At 38.4% G+C, this 22,555-nt stretch overlaps 1 protein-coding gene and 1 long non-coding RNA gene across 2 annotated transcripts in view; one reads left to right on the top strand and one right to left on the bottom strand.

The window, feature by feature from the left end:
- COL15A1 (collagen type XV alpha 1 chain) overlaps positions 1 to 22,555 on the top strand; it is a 116,341-nt gene that overhangs the window by 13,375 nt on the left and 80,411 nt on the right. The window lies entirely within an intron of this gene.
- Positions 658 to 20,769, bottom strand: LOC108447735. The gene is made up of 3 exons (XR_001863416.1): positions 20,673 to 20,769; positions 16,609 to 16,614; positions 658 to 667 (listed from the first exon to the last, which is right to left on the bottom strand). It is a non-coding gene; the product is annotated as an uncharacterized LOC108447735 (long non-coding RNA).

A 22,555-nucleotide genomic window follows, 5' to 3' on the forward strand; every position in this document is an offset into this window, starting at 1 on the left:
TGCACAAGTCCACAGTGATGAGGAAGCCAGAAAGTCAAGCCAGGAATACAAGTGTTTGGGTAAAGCTCTGGGTCTGAGTCAGCAGGATTCATGGCTGGACATGGACTAGCCAGCTGCAACATAACACAGTCACAGACCAAAGGCAAGATCCTCAGTTTAAAGGCAACTGCCAAAAGAAGGAGTGAGGGAAAGCCCTGCTGTGGCTTCTTAGAACTGTTTTTACGGGGAATGTTGAATGCATGAGACCTACACTGTCACAGAAATGAAGTTTCTGTCCCTGCTCTGGAAATGAATCTCTTTGTTACTGAGGTGTCATCAGATTTTAACATATCATGGAGAGTCCTGTCTTGGTTACCTTTCTGGACACACAATAAAAAAAGCTCCTCCTGGCTTTTACTACAGCTGAAGTGATTACATACTGGGTGATGTCTCAAATTGTCGCAGAGAGAACAGTAGTTACACTGCATGATCTTCTGATCCAGGCTCTCACTTCAGGATGTTGCCCTATTATTAATCTGTGCCTATTATGTGTCTTTCTTGCGAAGAAGAAATGGTGCCAGCAGCAATTCTTGTGAGGTAGAAATGGCAGAACGGTGGGAATCTAAGCCCTAACCAATGGTCCTATCCCTGATAGGATATCTCCAGTGATATCCCAGGAGGAATTGTGCTGTTTGAACTTTGTCTCACGGGGGGTATGGAGGAAGGTTTGAGAGGGTTTGTGGTGCAGGACAGAGTCCCACAGTAGCACAGGCATTGTATGATTTGGAGATTGAAAAGCTTAGAGATGTCACTATGCAAAACACCCTCCATTTCACAGCCAGAAGTTACTCTGTCACTGATGATGATGATGATGATGATGATGATATAAAATCTTTCTGGGTCATGGGATTCCCTGCTCCATCATACTTTTACTGGTCTATTTACAGTCACACACTGAGAAAAAATATGCCTATTTGCCAAAGCAGAGAACCAGATATTCTCCAAATTTGCCATGCCACTTTAACTATTAAAATTAATAATTAATGTGGTAACTAATATAATAACTTCCAACAAGAAAGCCTTGTGACACCTGTGTGCAGCTCATAATGATTTTGGGGTAGCATAGTTTACCCTTAGATTCATTATACTTTGTTCCTGTTGCCTTGTTATTAGCAATAATTTGGTTTTAGCTTTTCTGCCTTGTGTCCATTATTTTAATATGGCCAACAGAAGAAATTTGAGAGATGCAATGGCATGTGCTCCCTGAGAACCTCCTTCCTTGGCAGACACGAAAAAAAAGATGGCTTGAAGTTTTCTTTACTCTGTCTGACAAAACCCAGCAGCCTTGTAACTGCAAAACCTGATGTGTTTCAGAGATCAGCTTTGTCTGTGTTCATGGTGTCTGTTTTTCGTGCCAAGGGTACTGACCGAGTCCATTGTAACTGTCGTTTATTAAACCATACATTAGGAATTGCATATGGGAATGGCCACATTGCTCAGCGAGAAATTGCTATTTATAACTGCTTCCAGCCTGCTCTTTCTCTACAATAAAGCATTTTATGCTACAGCCAACTGTTCAAACATGTAGTTCTGTGTATGTAGAACTTTGACACTTTGAAGTCTGAATAATTTCAAAAGAAACTGTCCTCTACTTTCTGAACTCAGTATTGTTACTGGCTTCTTTCCCCCCTGATTATTTGAATTTCAACCAAGTGAAGGCAGTTTTGCAGTAGTTGAATGTAGCTCCTCTTCAGAAAAGTTGATTGCAATGCATGTGTAGAGAAAGTAATTTTATTTTCTTAAGCCTTTCTGTAACACCTCTGACCCCTGGCCATAAACCAGCACATTTGTGAGGGGAGGTGCTCCATGTACCCAGACTGAAGATATGCAAGTCTGACATAGAGGGCAGGAGTTGATCTATGGAGATTAATGAAGGAAAACTGCCTTTGGATATCTGTCAGCTTCTAATAATTTTTGGTTGCAGCAGATGGTCTCCAGTTACTACTAAAAGAAATGAACATTTATTTGGATGAACTAGATGCTAAAATTCATGTCAGAGCTAGAAAGGACTTTTTTTTTAAAACGTGGAAGGAATACAGCTCTTGTTCCTCCAGGAACAAGCTGACCAGTAAAAAGATGCAAGGATTTTGCAAGATTTGAAGGATTAATTTTCCCTGCGGGAAGTCTATTCCATAATTACTCATTTTCTTGCACTCTGTCTTGGACACCAGCCACCACTGAAAACTGAAGCAAACAGATGTCTTGTGAGGTAGCAAGAGGTGCCTTCTTTGTTGCTGACAGAGTATGGCTCACGGTGTGCAGAAAAATAGCTGGCACCTGCTGAGGCTGTGCTAAGGATTTAATTTACCCCTTTTACTTCCACTGCAGACCAAATTTGGTCTAATTGCTGCTGGATATATTCTTGCATTCAAAACTGTGCCAAGGACAAGGCAAACCTGCTATGATTAAACTTAAGTTTTTTTATCTTGTACCTTTGCCTTCCTTAAAAAGGTTTATGCTTTCCTCACTTAAAAGTTTCACTATGGAAAGACTGCAGAAGTGAGAATGAGCTGCAGAATCCACTTTCTATAAATTTAGCTCTAGATGAAGTCAACATTTGCTTTTCTTAGGCATTTCTGAGAGTCTTAAAAATGGCAATAGCAATAATATTCTGAGTTTATTTTTAATGTAAAGTGAAACTATGACATTTTCTCCACAATTTTCCTCTACTTCACTCTGTAAGTTATGATATGTTACTGAACCTTGGAAACCTGTTCCAACATCTCCCAGTTAATTTGTGGTTCCTGAGATTCCAATTCCTAACACTATGTCAGTCACAGAATGGGGATTTCTGTATTATGGAACTGTCCTGAAGCCTTGACCTTGAGGTGTCCATGTGAATTGAAAAAATCGGTTACAGTTTTATGTTTACTATCTGATTTTACGTAGTATGCCAGACCCATTAAAAGAAGCATGATTGCATTTTGGCAGAAGTTAATTGGCATTAACATGTTTTTTAAAAATCTTTAATCAGTAAGCTTTTCAAAAAAACTCACTTCATTATAAAAATCATCCTCAGATCAATTAGGAAAAAGAAATCAGAGCTATGGACCTGAATAACAGAAGTAGTCTACATGGTATTTACTGCTAGAAATGAAAGTTCAGGCAGGCTGGATGCTGAAATGAATACAAAAGCAATGGAAAACTGGAGCCAGAGGGGTTGAAATCTTTTCTGTTTTCTGCAAACTTGGATCCCAAACCAGCACACGGTGTGGTAAGGTCAAAGTAGCATCATGAAGACCCAGAACTGCCTTGAAAACATGAAAACCCAGAAACTGCACAGAGAAAAGAGTAAGGGCAGATGGAATTTACTGAAGTAACTGGGATATGAACAAAGTGTTGCAATATATGACTGATGAGTGGTTCAGTCATTCTGTGCTTGAGCTGGAAATATTCAGTAGGCCCTGGAATGGTGTCGGCACATTTGTGTCAAGACACTTTGGAAGATGGCTTCATTGCACAGCAATTAGAGGTTGTCCAGCATAATTCTGAGTGCTTTGTAAAAATTGCTATTAATTCCATAGATGAATATGGGTTTCCTGCTGTATTGAACACATATAAATTTTTGAACACAGGCAACATTTTTTAAAATTATTGGCAACCTTACGAAAACTGTTAAGAACAAAAGGACTATCATAAAAGAACTAAATCAGAGAAAGCATTTTCAACCACCTATATGGGGAGACTGTGAATTTGTTGCAAAATTTTGTTTTCAGAAGTTTTGATAAAAGTTTGAGCCCTGAGGAAGAGAGGAGAAAGAATTGTCTTAAACAAAACATTTTATAAATATCAAAGAGGAATTTTATTTGACCAGTCTTGAAATTTTCTATTTCTATTATCTGCAATGAAAACCTATCTCATGAAATTCACCAAGTATCTGATTCCTTGTGTTTTAGTAATAATAAGCATAAAGATAACCAAAAGTCTGTAAGATGTTATTATCTGTCTCCTGTAGCTGACTTATAGGGGAAGTGTGAAGTAACTGGAAGAATTGAGAGCTGATTTGTCTTTCTACCTTTTGTAAGAAGTTGTACAAACAATTTTAATTGCATTCAAAGGAGATAAATGTGCTATGTACTGCAAATAACTTATCTTTCTTTCTTTAACATTAAAATGGCCACGGAGCTTGATTCAGAAAGCCAGACCAGGCAGGAAGTTTGGATATTGTTATTGCTGTCTTTGTTTAAAAAATTTATTTAAAAAGCAGGTAATCAAAGGGAAAACATTCCTGTGATGACTAAAAGGTAGACAAAAAATGCAGACCAAAGGTATGCCACTGTCAGTGTTTCAATCATTTCATCACAGTCTACGATCAATCAGAATACTGAAAAGTAGAAAATTAAGCATGAGAAAGACATAGACCTTCTTGAGTGTGTCCTAAAAAGGGCCATGAAGATGATCAGAGGGATGGAGCATGTCTCCTATGAGGACTGACTGAGAGAACTGGGGCTGTTCAGCCTGAAGAAGAGAGGTTTTATGGCATCTTTCAATACCTTGAGGGGATTTATAAGAGAGCTGGAGAGTGACTTTTTACAAATGCACTTAGTTTTAGGGCATGGGCAAATGGCTTTAAGCTAAAAGAGGATAGGTTTAGATTACATATCAGGAAGAAATTCATTACTGTGAGGGTGCTGAAGCACTGGCACAGGTTGCCCAGAGAAGCTGTGGATGCCCCATCCCTGGAAGTGTTCAAGGTCAGGTTGGATGGGGCTTTGAGCAACCTGGTCTAGGAGAAGGTGTCCCTGCCCATGGCAGGAGGTTTGGAACTAGATGATCTTTGAGGTTCCTTCCAAACCAAACCATTCTATGATTCTATGATATTCTGCCTCTGAGCTGTATAAAAATAAATTTTAAAAAAATCATACCACAGTCAGACATCAAGACATCTCACAAAGCCACTGTCTCTCCCTTGCAATATGCTAAGGTCCATAGTAAAGCCTAGTAGCTCGGGCATGGGTGCTGACATGCACATGGGTTATCTCAAAAAGGTAAATTCTTGCCAAGTAGTTTTGCTATACGTTTTCTAGGCTCACTGCTGGCTTTTCAAAAACAACCATATATGCTTAAAATGCAAAAGTAGTCAGAATATTGTAATATCAAGACTTGCTTGGAATAATACTTTGCAATGTTTTCAGTTAAATTCTGCAGGACTTATGGGAGTTGCTAGTTTAAAGGCATGTATTTATTTCTGTAACTTTTACCTCGTTTGTCTCATTTTCTTCCTCCACATTCTCCACGTGCTTTCTTTAATTCTGTTTCAAGTATTTAAACATTTCTAGTTCTTTAAAAATGCATTTGCTTGGTCATCTGCTCATTTTTATTTTATCTGTTACAGGTGACACAGGGCTATCTATTCTGGGGCTTTTGAGATCATAGTTCTCCAAGATTATTTCTTTTATACCAGCAAAAATCCCACATCATTTAATAAATTTAACACAGACAAGTTGCTTGATGGAAACATTACTGTTAACAAGATAACAGAAAAAATTTACTCCACAGTCCTTCTGGAATAATACTATTTGTGAAAGGAAAGCTAACATAAATGCTATTAAAGTCTGTCATGATTTGCTTCTGCAGAGTGTTCTGGACTATATCACTTTGAGTGCTGTTAGTATATGCAGCCATATCAAGCACGTTAATTATAAAAAAAACCCTCCCTGCTGCATGGAAAATATTTTCCATTATATGATCCATTCCACAGTGTGTATGATCAGTGATGAAAAAAATGTCTGATTTCCTACTGGTTGCAGTCAGATCAAAGAATTATACAAGGATAAATCAGTTCTGTAAGAAGCACAGTAACAACTAGATCCACTATTACCCGGTATCACAGAGCTGGATAGCCTGTGTCTCAGAAACATTTGTTTTAGTAACTCTTCACACAAAGGTGCTTTTTCTTTCCATTTTAGACAAATAATCCTTTAGCCATTAGCTTTACTTTTGAGGGAGTTACTACCACCTATCAGTAGGATGTCTGTTAAATTTTCACAGTAATTATATTGGATAGGATTCTTTTACTATAGCTATGAGAAGCTTCAGTGAGATGGGAATTTAACATAGATTTAGCCAGAAAATAAAAAGCTCTGTTGTCAGGAACAATGAGGATATCACCAGATAACAGAGGAAAACTTTATCATCTTCTTAAAAGCAGCAAGATGCTCAGCCTTTTAAAAACACCATTAGTTTTGGTTGTCAGAGATTTGTTTTGGAAATTTCACACTACTTTTCTAATAATGAGATGATCATGAATAAGAAAACATCAGAGCCACAGCTCAGGAGAGTATGTCAGTATGTCCCTGCATTTAGAAACATGAGTACTCACATCTGTGATGTCCCAAAAGACACATCTCTAAGTGCCATTCTGAACCAGTCTAAAAACACCATCCTGCAGCCTACTGATACCTTGAGAAGAGGCTTGAAAATGCCCAGTATATTCTGAAACTGATAGAAGCAGAACATGGGAAGCTGCTCTTCTACACTTTCCAGGATTGTGTTCATGTAAATTACCAGGATGGAAAATACCTCGCAAGCAGAGCTGCATAAATGTTTAGGTGTTTGTGGCCTTGGCATTTACCATGCAATTAACGGCATGGATTTTCATAGCACTCCAGGAGACTGAGACATCTTCCATGTTTCCTTTTTACTGCAATCCCTGTTCACCCCCTTTTCCTAGCATTTGCTGCTTACAGCTCCCTCTCACCACCATGTGCTTCTCTGTAAACCTTTGTATAAAGGTTTCTTCCAAAGAAATGCTGTCTATCACTCTTTCACTCCTCCAAGATTTTTCTAAAGTCATGTTACTTCCCTAGCAAATCAGTAGACCATGTTCTTGACTTCAAGTGCATGCATTAAAGTTTGTGCAGTATGGTCTCAGCATTCAGAGTGGACTTGTTGCCCCCTAGTCGTCTTTAAAATCCCAATAATATTCACAGTGACCTATCAGTGAGTAATGACAGCTAAAAAAGATTATTTTCTACCTGTAAAACAAAATAATGGAAATACAGGTTGAAAGGAGAGGAACTCTGAAGATCCTCTATTCCAACTTTCCATTCAAATTATGATCATTATTAGATCAAACAAGCTTTGGCTTAGCCTGGTTAGCCTTGAACTTCTAGATTTGATGGACCTCCTTGGAGACAACTATTTTAACCCCTCTAATGGGGGGATATACATGACATTCCCTATAGCCTGGCAATTGAAAGCAAAACTTCATGTATCTTGGGAAGATGATCCTGCAAACCAGCAGTGACAATGTCATCCTCTACTGTGCATCCTGATATAACACTGGATTCTAGTCACTCCAGCCTGTATTAGAGGGGTTTGTACTCTATGGGCAAGGAAGAAATATCTGGTTTTGTTATATTCAGCAGTTTTGGTGTGGGACCATTGAAGAGACGGGATTGAAAAATAAATTTACATTTTAGGTACATAAATGATGGAGTTATTTTAAGAGGTTACTCTTATTATTTAATCAAATATTTCCACATTATCTACTCATTTCCCTGGCATTAGAAAACAATTTGTTGTGAAATGTGTGCGTGCAGAGTATATTAAATAAGCATAGAATTCTGACTGCTTCTAAATATGATTTGCAAAACCTATGCTTAAAAATGTGAGAGTTAATAAATGTAATAACTAAAATAAATAGTTTTGCTCCTCAAAGCCTCTTATTACCCTTAGCATGCTGGCGACAAAGTGGAGCTTCACAAAAAAATATTTAAAACATGTCAGTGGCTCATTTTTTTAACAGATCCACACCTAGAAAAACATCTTTCACAAACTATGAATCGAGACTGCTGTAAATCAAACAGTAACTCCATTGATCAATGTATGGAATGAAAGAAATTCCTATGGAATGTAGGAAACTCTAGAAAGAGAAAGGTAGCTACTGGAGCACTTTTTATAAAGAAAACAGTCAAGAAGTGTGTGCTTTGAAAAAAATCCTATTATTTTGCAATCATGTTTTAGATCTGATGTTGATTGAGGCATTTAATATTTAGATGATATACTTAGCAGATGATACTTTGCTGGGCTTCATTTTTTAAGCTAAAACACATTTTTGTCGTAAGTCAATCTGATTCACGAACTAAAAAATAAATCTCCATTCATTTTTACCATCAAAATGAAAACTGAGAAATGAATTGTAAAACTGGTTGTCAGGAGCATGACTGTCATAAATATGTGTGATGAAATTACAAAGATATGAAGAAAAAAGTGAAGCAGGATTATGTTTAGGTATCCAGTCAATCTGCTTCCTCTTTCATCTTGGGATCCTCTTACTAAGCAGGAAAATATGACAAGTATTCAGAAGTAATTTTAATTAACCTTTCCCTGGCTCTAAAGTGTTAGAATTTGAAACTACATGTGTTCTGCAAAGTACCGTTTCTTTTCTGTAGTGGAGAATGTTTAGTTCACTAAAGAGAATTAACTCTGGCAAGAATAAATACTGTGGTAATATATGCAATGTAAAAACCTCCTGTGGACTTGGTTATATTTCACAGTTCCCAACAGAAAAGAAATTGCAAGAAAGGACTGAAAATCTGTCAGCCAAGTAGAATAATTTCAGTAGTCAAGACCCAATCCTCTGAAAGAGCTGAAGGATTTATAATTTCACACAGAAGTAGGCTACAGAATTGGGCAATCCAGGAATATACAAACTTCAACATTAAGTTGAAACACATTTGAACATTAACCTCATTAACTGAGCTCAAGGCTCAATCCCATCATATTGGCTTTATAGTACCAGCAAGGAGACAAACAATTCCTGGCAAACTGTAAAGGCAGACTCTACAAAGCAAAACTGGAAATTTCTGCCTTAACATTAGGTGGCAATGATATTTTTATGCAACTGCAGAAACCTTGGAATCTAAATTTATTGTATTGTTAAACTATTGGCAAAAGACTTTTGGCATGGCTTCATGTTTTATTTTACAAAGAGATAATGTATATCAATGAATACATTTATCTCTTAAAATAATTATTTTTATATCATAAGAATTGTGTTGTACTGCTTTCATCAATTAAAAAAGGCTAATTAAAAAAAGTTGTAAGACAAACACAAAAAGGGTGCATGAAAATAATCACAGTTCACAAGGTATTTCCAATCCCTCTTGAGGGATTTTCTTTGGCCTGAACAAAGTCTCCTTTTCACTCAAAAACAGCACAGTCAGTTCATTTCATTGGTGACCAGGGTAAGCAAACGCTGCAGTCCTGTTAGCTGCTAATGACCCAACAGTAAAATAAATTTTCATTTCCAAAGGGAAGTATGGTTTTTTTCCAGTTGTCCATGGAGGGCATGTGCTTTGTTTTTCACATTTTGGCCTGTTATTTCTCTGCCTTGTGTCCACTATTTATTGTTGGGTTGGGTTTTTTCAGGAGAGTAAACCATAACCATTCCTACTTGAAGTGTTCCACATCTCCTTCATGCTTGTTGCATTTGGGTGCAGGAAGCATGCCAGAGAATTAGGCTTCTGTTTTTATTCTCTTCCACTACTGGACTAAGTAAAAATACAAGGGCTCATTTCAGACTTGTGTCAGTGGAAATGAATGAGCAGTAAATATCCAATCTTTAGTCTGGAGTATGTATAGCTGCCACACAGGCAAAACTGGATCAAGCAGCTTAAGGTCCTGCTGTTAACAAACACTTCACCAGCTGCTTCAAAACTAGACTGAGCAGCTCTTGTTTAAAAAAAAAAAATCTGCTACCTCATACTGTTTTAATGTTTATGGGAATTCCAGAGTGGTTGCACAATTTGAATTAATTTGTCACACTTCCATGTTTTGGTTCATGTAGTTTCAGAAAGAAATTTTTTATCATTATATAGTGACAACTGGATAAGTTAATTTGTTTTTAAGTGTGTTTATATGTACAAACATATCTATACACACACGTAGCTCAGCAGCTTTGATCAAGAGCAGAGTTCAGGCTTGTAGGCTTTTGGTGCATCACCTGCTATCATGGTTAACTACCTGAGCAGTCTGGCAGTTTGCACAGCAAGATTTATTCAGTCTTTGTCTTTTAGACAATCTCTCCTTAGCAGCACATTATGTTGAAAATAAAGTGGGACTTCCAAGTGGGAAGTCTATCAGTGGCTCTTTTCACTATGAAAAGGACTGAAATTAAAGGACAAAAAAATTATGAGGAAAATAAATACTTTGGGGTCTATTCATTTGTAGGTTGAAGGGGACCTCTGGAAGTCTCTGGTCCAGTCCCCCTGCTCACCTGTTGCCCAGATCATGTCCAGACCATCTTTTAATATCTTCAAGGAAGGTGATTCCACAAAATCCTGGCGTAACCTGTGTCAGTGCTTAGTCATCCTCACAGTGAGAAAGTGTTCCCTCATGCTCAGAGGGTTTCCTGTATTTCAGTTTGTGCCCATCACCTCTCTTCCAGTCCACGAGCACCACTGAAAATAGTTTGTCTCCATCCTCTTTCTACCCTCCCTTCGCGTTCTTATATTAATGAGTAAGAATAAAATAATAAGGTCCTGTGTGTCAGATCCTTGTCACTTCTTTGAGAGAGTTGCCTCTAAGAAGTATAAATGTAAGAGACATCATAGGAGATCAAGCTCTCTTTTCTCCAGCCACATTTCCTGTGGAAAACACAGGAGTGAGTGTGTGTCAAAATATATATTTAAAGAGGCTCTGTCAGGTTCTTTTTAGCTCATTCTTCTTTGCTTACAAGGAATTCTTTGCTACAACATGAAGTCTTTGACACTGTGATCAAACCAATGGACAAGGGTACCACTTTCTGCAAAAGTGTTTATGAAGACAAGAAAAAAGTCATGAAAGGAAGGACAATGGCGAAAACATCCATTCCTTTATATCTACACATATTCTGTTGCCATTCAAATACAGCCCTGCTTCACAAGTAGGTTGTTTGTTACTAGCAGATGCTGCCATTAACTGTGTTTCTAAGTAGATATTACTTTTTGTAATTAATAGCAGTTACTATTAACCACCAAAAATTGCCAAGTAAGATGGATGTAATAAAGATACTGGCAGTGTTACTGGTATTTCTTTTGAACATTGTTTTTCCTGCCAATCAGATCGTGTATCTTTCTGTTCATTCCCTTTCAGTCTGCCACAGAACCTCTACTGGAACGCAGTTCTAGATATCTACTAAGTGTTTTTAAAAAACCTATCTTTATTTTCTGACCTATCAGAATTCACTAGGTTACTTCAGGACGCTGCAGATGTTCAGATTCCAGATAGGAGAGTGTAGCCAAATACATTAATATCTGTGTGACTTTGGCTACGTGGTCATGTAACAGAACCAGAAAATTTCAGCTGCAGAAAGAGACATGCTGTCAGATGCAAGATAAACCTCCTGCCCCTTGAGTCTGAAGTTCTGTAGTTGCATTCTATAAGCTGAAATAATTTTGTGATCCTTTTCCTTTCTTTAAAATAACAGAAAAGCCCCTACATATGACCTCACAGGCTGTATCAGTTCCTTGGTGTTACTCCAAAGCAAACAATGCAGCTGCCAGACAGACCACTGGGAACTGACCTGGCTCACAAAGAAGCTAACCCATATGGAAAAGTTCTTGGGGAAGGTGTGTGGAAATGGATACTTTTGATCTCTGTATTGAAAATTTCAATGTTCTGTTTGCACCTTCTGCATTCAGCTGCAATGATCATGTCAAATTGTAATTTATGCTTCTATGGAACATACTTAGCATTTAAACAAGAGAGTGATGATTAAATAAGGAAGTGATGAAATAACGGATGAATACAAGTTTGGGTTTGCCATCAACCATATATTTCCACACTTGCAGAGTCTCAGTTTGGGTATTGAGAGTAGCTGCTGTATTACATAAAATTCTCACAGCTGTACTAAAAGCAACAGAATTACCATGATTCACCCCATGTGAAAATTAGTTACACTTCTTTGGGGTTTTTGACAGTATATACAGAGATCCTGAGAACCAAAAAAACAACTTAAAAGCAATCTCTTCTCCTCAATTTTCATAACTGTTTCAAGTTCAGCCATTGCAATATGATTCTGCTCTTCCTTGAATGCTTTTTATTACTGCCATGTTTTGTGCACGTACAAAGAAGGTCAAAGCTCACTGAATATAAACTGAAGTCCTAATGTTCAGCTTCCAGGGAATGCACATGAACATATTGAGGTTTTTGTTGGCAGGATTTGTGACCTATGGATGCCAGAATAGGTTACCTCTATGATTCCAGAGCAGCCATATTAATGACTGAGCCACATGTCCACAAAAGTGTACATTGGTATTGCTATTCAATTACTAGAATAGTTTGTAAAACAGAACAAAACAAAACAAAACAAGACCATATAAGCTTAATATTCTTTTTAAAGACTGATAAGAGAGGAGGAGTAATTAGATCCTGTTCACCTTAAGTTTTCTTGATAGGTCTGCAAATACAAGTAGGGAATGGGAGACAGAGAGGGGAGGTTTGAGGGATTACTGTGACATTTTTGTTGCCAAGAATGTTGACACACTCATAAGAGACTGAATACTTTGGTGACTGTTGGCCTTATAGAAGCTCATTACTGTTCACAGGTCTGGCAGGATGTGCAGCATATGCCAGAGAACAAGATTAAGCTGCCGTACATTCTCAGGGAATAGGGCTACAGCACTGCCTACAATATTTGTCATAAAACCTACGGTTTGAAAAATGCCTCCTGTGGCTGCAGCTCAACACATTGGATGGCATGTTTTTGTCCAGTGGTTTTGGCAAGAAGCTGATAAACAAAGTCAGAACAAAGATGAGGTAGTATTTGACTATATAGGGCATGGTGGAGGAGGAAAGTGATTCCAGCTGATGGCGGAAGAAAAAGGAGGTGAGAGCAGACAGCTGAAAGATCTGGAGAACCCACTGCTCAGAACATGGAAAACACAGCCTTTAGGCTGCATGATGCTATAATTTCCACTACCTGGAGACTTCTTTTGGAGTCTGGCACATCAAAGGGCATGCTTTAATTCAGACCTAATTAAAATTTTATGCAACATGGTTGTGCTATTACTAACACACAGCTGTGCTTATCATGAGTGGAATTGGTGAAACCAGTGTCTTAAAATACAAATGAGGGTTCAGACAGTGAAAATAAAGAGCTAAGCATGTAATCAAAGCCAAAAAATGCCAATAACGTTGTGTTTGTTGCTTATTATGTGAAATTCTTTTTTTGACTTTCTGAATCTTCAGTTCAAACAAGCATTAAGAAAAACACAATAAATTCTAAGGATATTACTCTTTCTTATTCTTGTCACAAGGCTAATGGCCTTGAAAAGTAACCTTTGAAATTTAAGCCAAAAGAACAACATTTTGTGCAACCAACTTTTTAAAAGCAGAAGGCCAACATGCCAACACATTTTCAATGGATTTATAAACATTGGATACAGATGTAAATCAGCTGTATTCTTCAAGTTAGGGACAGCATGCAGTTGAGACTTCTCTGGGAAAGACTTTCAACTGTATATCAAGTATCAAGACCAAAGAATTACTGCTGTATTCTACTTTTATCTTTTTGTCTATTTTCAGCTCTTGTCTCAAATAACATATGAGTGAACTAAAAATATAATATTTACCAAAAAGAAGATCTTGTCTATTCTCTACATATTCTGGAGGAAATAAAATTATTTTTGGCCATGCACATGTAAAACATAATATATCCTCTGTGTGATTAAAAAAAAAAGTTCCTTTTTTCCACTTTGGTCATACAACTTTAAATCCTGAATAAAATATAACAGATGCTTCAGTTATTCTAGAGAGAAGCTATTGATTAATTCACATTGTATACAAGCAGTGGAGAACTGCTCAGGAGGGCAATAAGAGGCTCACACAGCTCCAAATTAGTTCAATAATTCTGCATGATAGTAGAGCTATTAAAATTAATGTTACCAAGCTGGAAAATCTTCTACTTCAATCTGAGTCAGTGATCTTAAAGTTAATTATGATCTACCTGGCAATCTGGTTTCTCTGATTTAGTTGTCAGGCAGTGATCAGTGATGTCACAGCTAGATAACTCAAGCTTTGGTAAATGTAGAAAATTTTATTTACATGCTAGAGTCTGATTAAAACAGTGAACCGCATTGATGAAAGATCTGATCCATGGGGCTGTTCCAATGTTGCCACACTGTTCCTCTCATATTTCCTTGCAAATAGCACAAGAGAAATGCAGCTTTGAATCAGGGTGAAAGCTGGTTTCAACTCTCTCAAGTTTCTTAAGTGCCTGCTTGAGACTGCTTTTTTGGTCATGTGATGAGCAGTAGATAAGGATGGAGTGAAAAGGGGGAATACATGCCTGAAAATGCAGCTACACTGTGAGGAAAAACTTCTGGTCATCATCTACATAGAATAACATATTTCATAACATGGTCACTTTCTGCATGACATCTTTTTGGAAAAAAAAAATTTAAAGTCCAGTTTATTGGTGTTCCGTGGTAGTATGTCAGTTGAAATTAAAAAAATTTATAAATCTTGTTTGTAGAACTGATTGAAGCTTTTGGAGCTATCTGACAGAGGCAGCAGTGAGTAGGTCTATATCTGAGGATTTTTTCTGAACTTCTAGAATTTCTGGTTGTGAAGAAAGTCCCAAAAACATGGATAACGTAATGTATAAGGCTGTGCACATTTGAATCCAGGTGAAAGTAAAGTCACTGTACTGCATTACTCCATCTGTATGAATGGGGCGAAATACCTGTATCCAGCATCTCATTTTTATTTCATTCATCTTCAAAAGAAAACGTCTACATTCTTCTTAATGAAGATAACAATTCCTCTAATAGATGCTTTGCAAAATATTTGTGTATGAAGTCATGTAGCTGAAATCAGATTTGCTTAGTTTACTGTTGCATGGGACCATGTGTGAGGTCCCCAGTGGGAAATGTGTGGTTTGTAAGTAGTAAAAGCAGTTACTCCACTGAGCTGAAAAAAAGAACCCGTTGTACTTGTGTTCAAGAGGAGATCTGTAGGCAGGTATTACAGTGATGCCTTGAGTTTAATTTGGTTTCACTAGGAAACAATGCAAAAATTATTGCAGCATGTGTCTGTGCAATGATTCCTGAGTCTGCTTTGAGTCCGAACTTCTGTTCACCAAATTTGACAAAGACACAGAGGCCTGATGGCCATTAAATCCTTACAAACCTCATGGATCGGGAACAGAGTAAGGGTGGGAAACATACTTGTGTCCCACTTAGAGAGGGACTGTTTGGAGAACCAACATATTTGCATAAGTTGTCTTAAATGCTGGAAAAGCTTTAGTGAGTGTTTACGCTTTCCTGGCAACAGAATCCAATCATAACACAAAATTCTAAGAATTTATATCAAGAAAACATTTTAAACCCAGAAGGTCTTTCACTTAGGACTTTAGCCAGGATTTCAACCTAGAGCTTTTTGACTAGAAATGACATTTTTATGGTATTTTATTTTAAATCAATGAACTTTTTTTAAAAAAATCAGTGTATTCACTGGGGAAATGCAAAAAAAAGCAGGAGCATAATAAAAGCATATGTGATTTATACTAAGATATAAAAGTACTGTAACACAGCTCTTGGGAAATTAAATTCTTGGGAAAAAGGAAGATGAAAAAAGAAGGATTATGTTGGCTGGATTTTATTTCTACATTTTTACTGGTGCATTCATGCTATAAAAGCATTTAGCTGTCAGAAATGTTGATGTCCAATACAAGACATACTTTTAGTATTTACTGTTCCCATATCTTCTACCTCACAATCTTTTTTCAACTTCTCTGAATCCTGTCCATTTATAAATAAAATCTATTAGCTAATAAATCCAATAGTGTAGAGAATACATGAGAATACACCTAGAAGGATAAAAAGTAATGATAAATATCAGGTGCATAAATTTAAGAACATTTATGAAAGGGATGTTCCTGGAAGAATATAGAAGTCCTCCTAATGACTTGAAAATAAAATATTAGTAACAAAACATCAACTTTTGTTGCTTAACATAAAAGGATGGATAGCTTAGTCATCAGAGAGAGGAACACTGTCCACCAATCTCAAAGTGCTGTGGAAGAGTCAAGGATGTATAAAAAATCCTCTAGTTTTTGTTACCTTACTGGGTTTATAGCCCTTAATTTTTAAAAATAAAGAACACCACCAACAACAAAACCTCGAAACAACAAAGAACAAAACAAAAAATCCAAAACATAACCTCAGTTATTGCAATACTTATATTTTTCTGTTCTCATCTAGTCTGAACCAGAATGAAGTGATTTTCTACTCTCAGCTTAGCTGTATGAGGAAGGTCTCATAATGCTTCGCCCAAAGCTCTGATGATGTGTTATAGATGTGTCAGCTTCCACCACAGAGAGACCATTACAGACTGTAGAAGCTACAAAAATATCTGTCAGCACCTTGTTTCTCTCATGTTTCACTCATAAACTCCCTGCCAACAGCCTTTCCAACCATATTGGAGATAGTGCTTGTCCTTGGGTGTTCTTGGGTAGGTTCTGCTTGCAAGATAAAACTGCACACAACATACAAATTTGGCCTGAAGGCTCACTGAGCATACATACTTCTACTGCTGTGATGAAACAGATGTCCTGAAAGTGGGATGAGCAGGGAGCATGACCTCTGTCTTCTTACACAGGCACTGACTGGGCACGTGGTTGTCTGGAGCAGGATTTCCTGACAGGAGAGAGTTTTGTGGGTCATTTACAGTGTCAGAGGAAAAGCAGGAAGGCATGATACTCATGGGAAATACAGGGAGAAGGTAGTGTTCAGGTCATTCTGGTGGGAGGAGTGAAGGAGCATTTCTAGCTGAAGGTTTCTAATTTTCATCAAGCAAATTGTAACTCACAAATCCCACCTGCCCATATCCTTCTTACTCCCCTGTTCTATGACAGAAACTTGCAGTGGAGACAGGGTCTTGCAGAGACAGCCGGGACAACTGCGGGAGCTGCTGATTAAGTGTTCTCTATCCTTGCTTCCCATTCAATCTCTTTATATGGGATGAGAATTTATATTCAGGTCAGTGTGCCAGACAATGTCAGTGTCTGTTTTTCCACATTTGGGCAGAGACTCTCTGCTGGCATGTATGACTGGTAAATCTAGGAAAGTGTCAGCTGCCACTGCCAGTATTTTAAAAGTGAACTGTCTTCCTCATCTTAGAAATATATAATTTTTTTGCAATGAGGGTGTTGAACATGACCTCGCAAGAATTTTCTCCCTTAAAATTCAAGATAAAGACGAGAGAAGGAAAGAGAAAACAAGAACAGCAATATATTTCCCCCCCCCCCCCCCCGAAAATACACAGAAGACAATGTACTTAGATTTTCAAGGTCATTGTGAAAGAAGGGCAACATGATAATTCACATCTGCTTTGTTATGGATGTAATGGAAATTAAAACATCCTAGCTTAGAAGTTGTAGAAGAGTTTGCACAGCAGACACTGACACTGGTGATTCATAATGTTCTCTCCTCAGCCAAAGTTCCCATCTGATTTATGAAGTGCTGTGTTGCTTCCTAGTGGTGAAATGCAAAAGCTCCCACTCTCCTGCAGTCATTAAAGGCTACTTGTCCCTCTAGCTGGCAGTCAGACTGCCCATACCACAGTTACACATGTGCACCACATACAGATTTTATTTCATATAGTCAGTGTCCAAACTGGTCACAGGTGCCTACTGTTGGACAGCTGCAATATTCGATGCAGACTCTGTAATTCTTATACAGGTTAATTTTGTTATCTTTAGGAGGCTGGATGTTCTAGCAAGTCTGGAAATCTTTTTTTATGAAGGCCATCTGTGCCTTTGCTTCTTGCACTAATGCATATGGAATATACGGAATATGTGCAATTGTAAAGAAAAAAGTCCTGGTATATCCCCGAAGGATTAGGTAATTAAACAGCTCAAAAGGCCTCATAAGCTGAGTGTGAACCTGGCATGATAGGAGTAGAGCAAGTACAGAGACATGTCAGGGGGCTGCAAACTCAGAAACAGGACGCTGAGTTTCCAGATAGTGGTTTCAGTCTCTTGACCTGGTTAACAGCTCAGTTAGCTTTGCCTCACTACTGAGTTGAATTGCTAAATATTTCCCACTTTTTCCTCTCATCTGTTTCTGAGGAAAGAAAAACAACGAATATTTAGTGTCTATGCTGTATTTTGTATTCTCTACTGCTGTGGCTCAAAGAAAGCGATGTGTTTGAAACATAGATTTTTGTCATTATTAGGAGAACAATTCATCGAGTACACATTAAAAAGCCTTGGGTGTATGTACAAAGAAAAAGTGCCGAAAAATATATGGAAGACCTTCTAGTAGAACAACTGACAAAACAGTAGGAAAATAATGCAATATTAGATTAAAAAAAAAAAAACAGAAAAACTAATTGTATGGAAGACAGCATTTTGGTGGTGGTGGCTAGTTTTAAAGCATTGTAATGAAATAAAGTTTCTCAAACAAGATAAAAAAGGGGGGTTGGGGGTGGGGGTGGGGGTGGGAAGGAACCCCCAAATAGTATTTTGTGGAAAGTAAATGTCTATTTAATTAACTATATTTAGGCACTTTCGCCCAGTAGAGGGCAGAATGACAACGATGTAGAAGCAGGAGCTGGAGCTGGCAAAAAGTGTTGGAAAGCGGTTTTCACAAAGGAATACCGGCCCTGCTCTGGCGTGTTAGTGAGTACCTCAGCTCCTGCTGGCTGCAGCCTGACTAGAAAGGGCTTCTGAGGTTTCCTGAGGTATCTGTAAAGAAATGCTGCAGCCTTTAATACTAGTATTCTATCCATGATTTCCAAGAGTGTGTTAATGGCAGCTAAATATCAGTTTAAGCTGGGAAAGCAGAGCCAATGCTGTTTTTCCTGGTAGCAGCAATGATGCTGGCCTCTTCCATTTCATGCAGCACATCTGGGACTGTGTTACAATATTCCGCTTCTTTTCCTCTTTTCAGTACTTGATTAAATTTTATTTGGTAGATGTGGAAATCCTTCTCTGCTTAATGGAATTGCTATAAATATTTCTTGTTAACTGCAAAATAAAAGCACTTTGGCAGCAGGGAAGAAGCAATTTTCTTACTGCACCTCAACTGCACTCAATATAAAATAATGTTCTATTACAGTTACAGCATCTCTTTGAATGTGGAGTAGAGACAGCAGAGGCACTGCACTGTTGAGACAGAGATGGTTTATTTATGCTGCTGGAAAGGGAGCTTATAACCTGCAGTTATCATTATTTGGACTGGAAGAGGACAGGGAAGCAGGGTCAGCTTGGCTCAAGTTTACAGATAGGGAAGTGCCTGATCTTGGCTGCTCTGAGCCTGGTTTGTTATGAAAGCCTTTGTAGAATATTGCTTTCATCTCATTTCCTTAAAAGAACATGAAAAAGGAGCTGCCAGCAAGGCTCATGCAGCAGTGGTCAGCAGTGAAATGAGGTGTTCTTGCACAGGATGAAAGTCAATGACCATGGAGTGAACGGACTTTTACAGGCATGGGCCAGGAGCAGCTCCAATAAAAGTGTCTGAAGAGGAACGGGGGAAACACTAGGTGAACTTAAGCTAAAAATAAAGGGAAAATAATGATTTCATTCAAAAGCCAGCATCCATCCCACTCCCATCTGTGTGGAGCCATCCAAGCGCTCCCTTGAGTGAGTTGAAAACAGCTGTCATAGTCTTAGCAACAGGGTGGTTGACTTCTTACGTTTAGCAAATAGCAACCACTTGAGCATGTTATTCTGACCCTTATGTACCCATGACAGTTCATTAACCTGGAGCAGAATTGGGCTAAATGTGGCAGCTGATTTACCTGAATAATTGTGTCAACAGGCATTTCTAGCTCAAAACAATAGGAAACATACATGGGACAATCCTCAATGTTAGTTGAATTAATATTACTGCTAAAATTTAAGTGGTTGGGGCCAAATAGGACAAACAATTGTAACTTCAGTCTTTGCATTCGTGTAGTTGAGATAGTCCAGCTCAAGCATCTTCTCACAGCAAGGAAGACAACAGCAGTGTGTTTATTTTGTAGTAGTGTGACTTGGGTTGGTCTTACCATACCGGTGCCTATCATACTCTTTTGCTCAAAGGACTTGTCAATATTTAATTTTGGGACATTGGAACTGTGTATTTTAAAGTGAGGCTGAGATGGGTAGTTCTGTCTATGCCAGAGGTGAGGGCCTTGCCTTTGAACTCTGCTTCTATTTTCTAGTGGTGAAACCATGGATAAAAGTAGACTGACAAACAGTGTCCTTATCTGTAACCCTGTAGCGTTTGACTCTGTTGTAGTAGTTTCCCAAAGCCTGTGTGATAATATGCCTTATATCACCTTTGAAGTTAGTTTGTGTCAAAGTGTGGTGTATCAGCTAGAAACAGGGACTGTGGGTATTCCAAATTTTAGATGAGCTCCTATAGAGAACAGGAAATACAAATGCCCTACTCCAAGTGAATAATCTTGTGCTTTAAATTACTACTTGTAAGAAAATTCTGGATTCTAGTCATATTCCTAAAGTAGATTTTAATATAGCATCCTGATAGCATCTTCTCCAGAGAAGAGAAAGTTTTGGGGAGACTTTATAGCAAGTTCCAGTACCTAAAGGGGCCTACAAGAGAGCTGGAGAGGGACTTTTCCCAAGGGCATGTAGTGGTCAGGCACATAAACTGAAGGGTTTGTTTAGATCAGATATGAGGAAGATGTTCCTTCCTTACGAGGGTGGTGAGGCCCCGGCACAAGTTGCCCAGAGAAGCTGAGGATGCCCCATCCCTGGAAGTGTTCAAGGACAGGTTTGATGGGGCTCTGAGCAGCCTGGTCCAGTGAAAGGTGTCCCTATCCATGGTGGAGGGGCTGAAGCTACATAACTTTTAAGGTTCCTTCCAACCCAAAGAATTCTATCATTCTATGATGCAGCTTGATCATCCAAGGTCTTTGGATCAGGCCTAGCATTGGGACCACCCTGCTCCATGAGAGAAAACATGAGGAGGAGGCAACCAGGATGAGGTCACACATGTGCGCAGTCCAGAGAGCAGTGCTGTGCGTGCCAGAAACTTCATCTGAAAGGAGGCTCCTAACCAAAAAGTCACAGATGGGTGTAATAAGTTAAATTATATGAATGTGGACCTCCACCTCCATTCCCATTTATAGTATATAAATACTGTGCTTGTGCTTAACAGCTAAAACAAACACAGTAGGCCTCCATGCAGGTAAGTTTTTTCTTTCCTCTATACGCCATCCCCTGTGAGCAGTGAAAAAGTATTTTGGATCCCACAGGTTTGAAATTCCACCCCACCTAAATAATTACATCAAAAAATTGCAATACAAGGAGAAAACCCAACTACCTAACCCCTACTGTTGTCATCTGCAGTCTTGAAACACTCCATATACTGACTTACAGAATGATTTTTACACCACACTGGTGCTTCTCAGATGGTCCCTGAAGCTACTCAGTGGGAATGACCAGCTATCAGCAAATTCTGTAACAATTCCAACTATAACATACAGTAACAAATAGCAACAAATGCAAAGTACAGCACAATTCATAGCTCTAAATTATAAAAAATTATGGGGTTATACTTGTTGAGATAAAATATAGCTAATATTAAATCACCTTCCAGTGCCCCAGGTCTAGGAAACATGGATATAAATGGGATGAATTCTGGATGCTCCCCAATATCCAGTGCCTTAGTAGTGTTTGAAACAAAACTAATCTGGTGCAACATAGTGCTCTGCTGGCTTAAAGGTACTTAAAATAGCATAGCATTTACCTATTTATGTAAGAGAATAAGAGAGTATTTTTATTCTAACACAACCACATTAGGGAGACATTAATTTTGTCAGAGATAATTGAAAACCAGTGGCTGTAGGGCCTGTATTCTGCTTCTAACTGTGTCTCTAGGTCCACATAAATCCATTAAGAGCTGGGTATGAGCTGTAAGTACAGAATTTGGCTAGACGCTTCTTGTTTTGTTTTGATTTTCTGCAGTGGATAGGTGCAAGCTTCTATCCCAGCCTCTCTGAAGTTCAGACTTTTGCTGGGCCTTCTGATTTATTTTACTCAAATGAAAATCCTGATTCTTTGCTGTCTTTTGCTGCCACCTTTTGCAAATACATTTTGTTTGTGTCAGAGGCTGTGCTGAAAGAGCTCGTGTTTGGGGCTCTGTGTGCTACTGTTGGGTGACTGGGAAACTGCAACTAGACTGCAGCTCCACACCTTGTGTGGAGAGAATGAACAGGCTCTTTTCCAATCACCAAATCTTCCCTTAAGAATGGGAATTGTGAAATTACTGTTGTATTTATTAGTTTCGCTCCTAGGATGCATCCTGCTGTCCAAGCCTGATTGCTGGACACCTTAGATATTGTCCATCTCCTTTCTTGGTTACTTTGCCATGGCTCTTTGGCTGTAGGTTTGGTATCTGTGTAGGGTTCCTATATTATCCTTCAAGATTATTACTTTCCTTACCTTCTTACCCTTGTGTGATGGCTTATGTATTTTGTTTGTAGTGGAGGTTCCTTTATGTGTATGTATGTGTGAATAGAAAACATGACCCAGTATTAGACTCACAATCAAAATAGCGTTAGCTGTGTTTGGCCAGAA

This window comes from Corvus brachyrhynchos, unplaced genomic scaffold, assembly GCF_000691975.1.
Source record: "Corvus brachyrhynchos isolate BGI_N302 unplaced genomic scaffold, ASM69197v1 scaffold146, whole genome shotgun sequence".
In the NCBI taxonomy this organism is placed as follows: Eukaryota; Metazoa; Chordata; class Aves; order Passeriformes; family Corvidae; genus Corvus; species Corvus brachyrhynchos.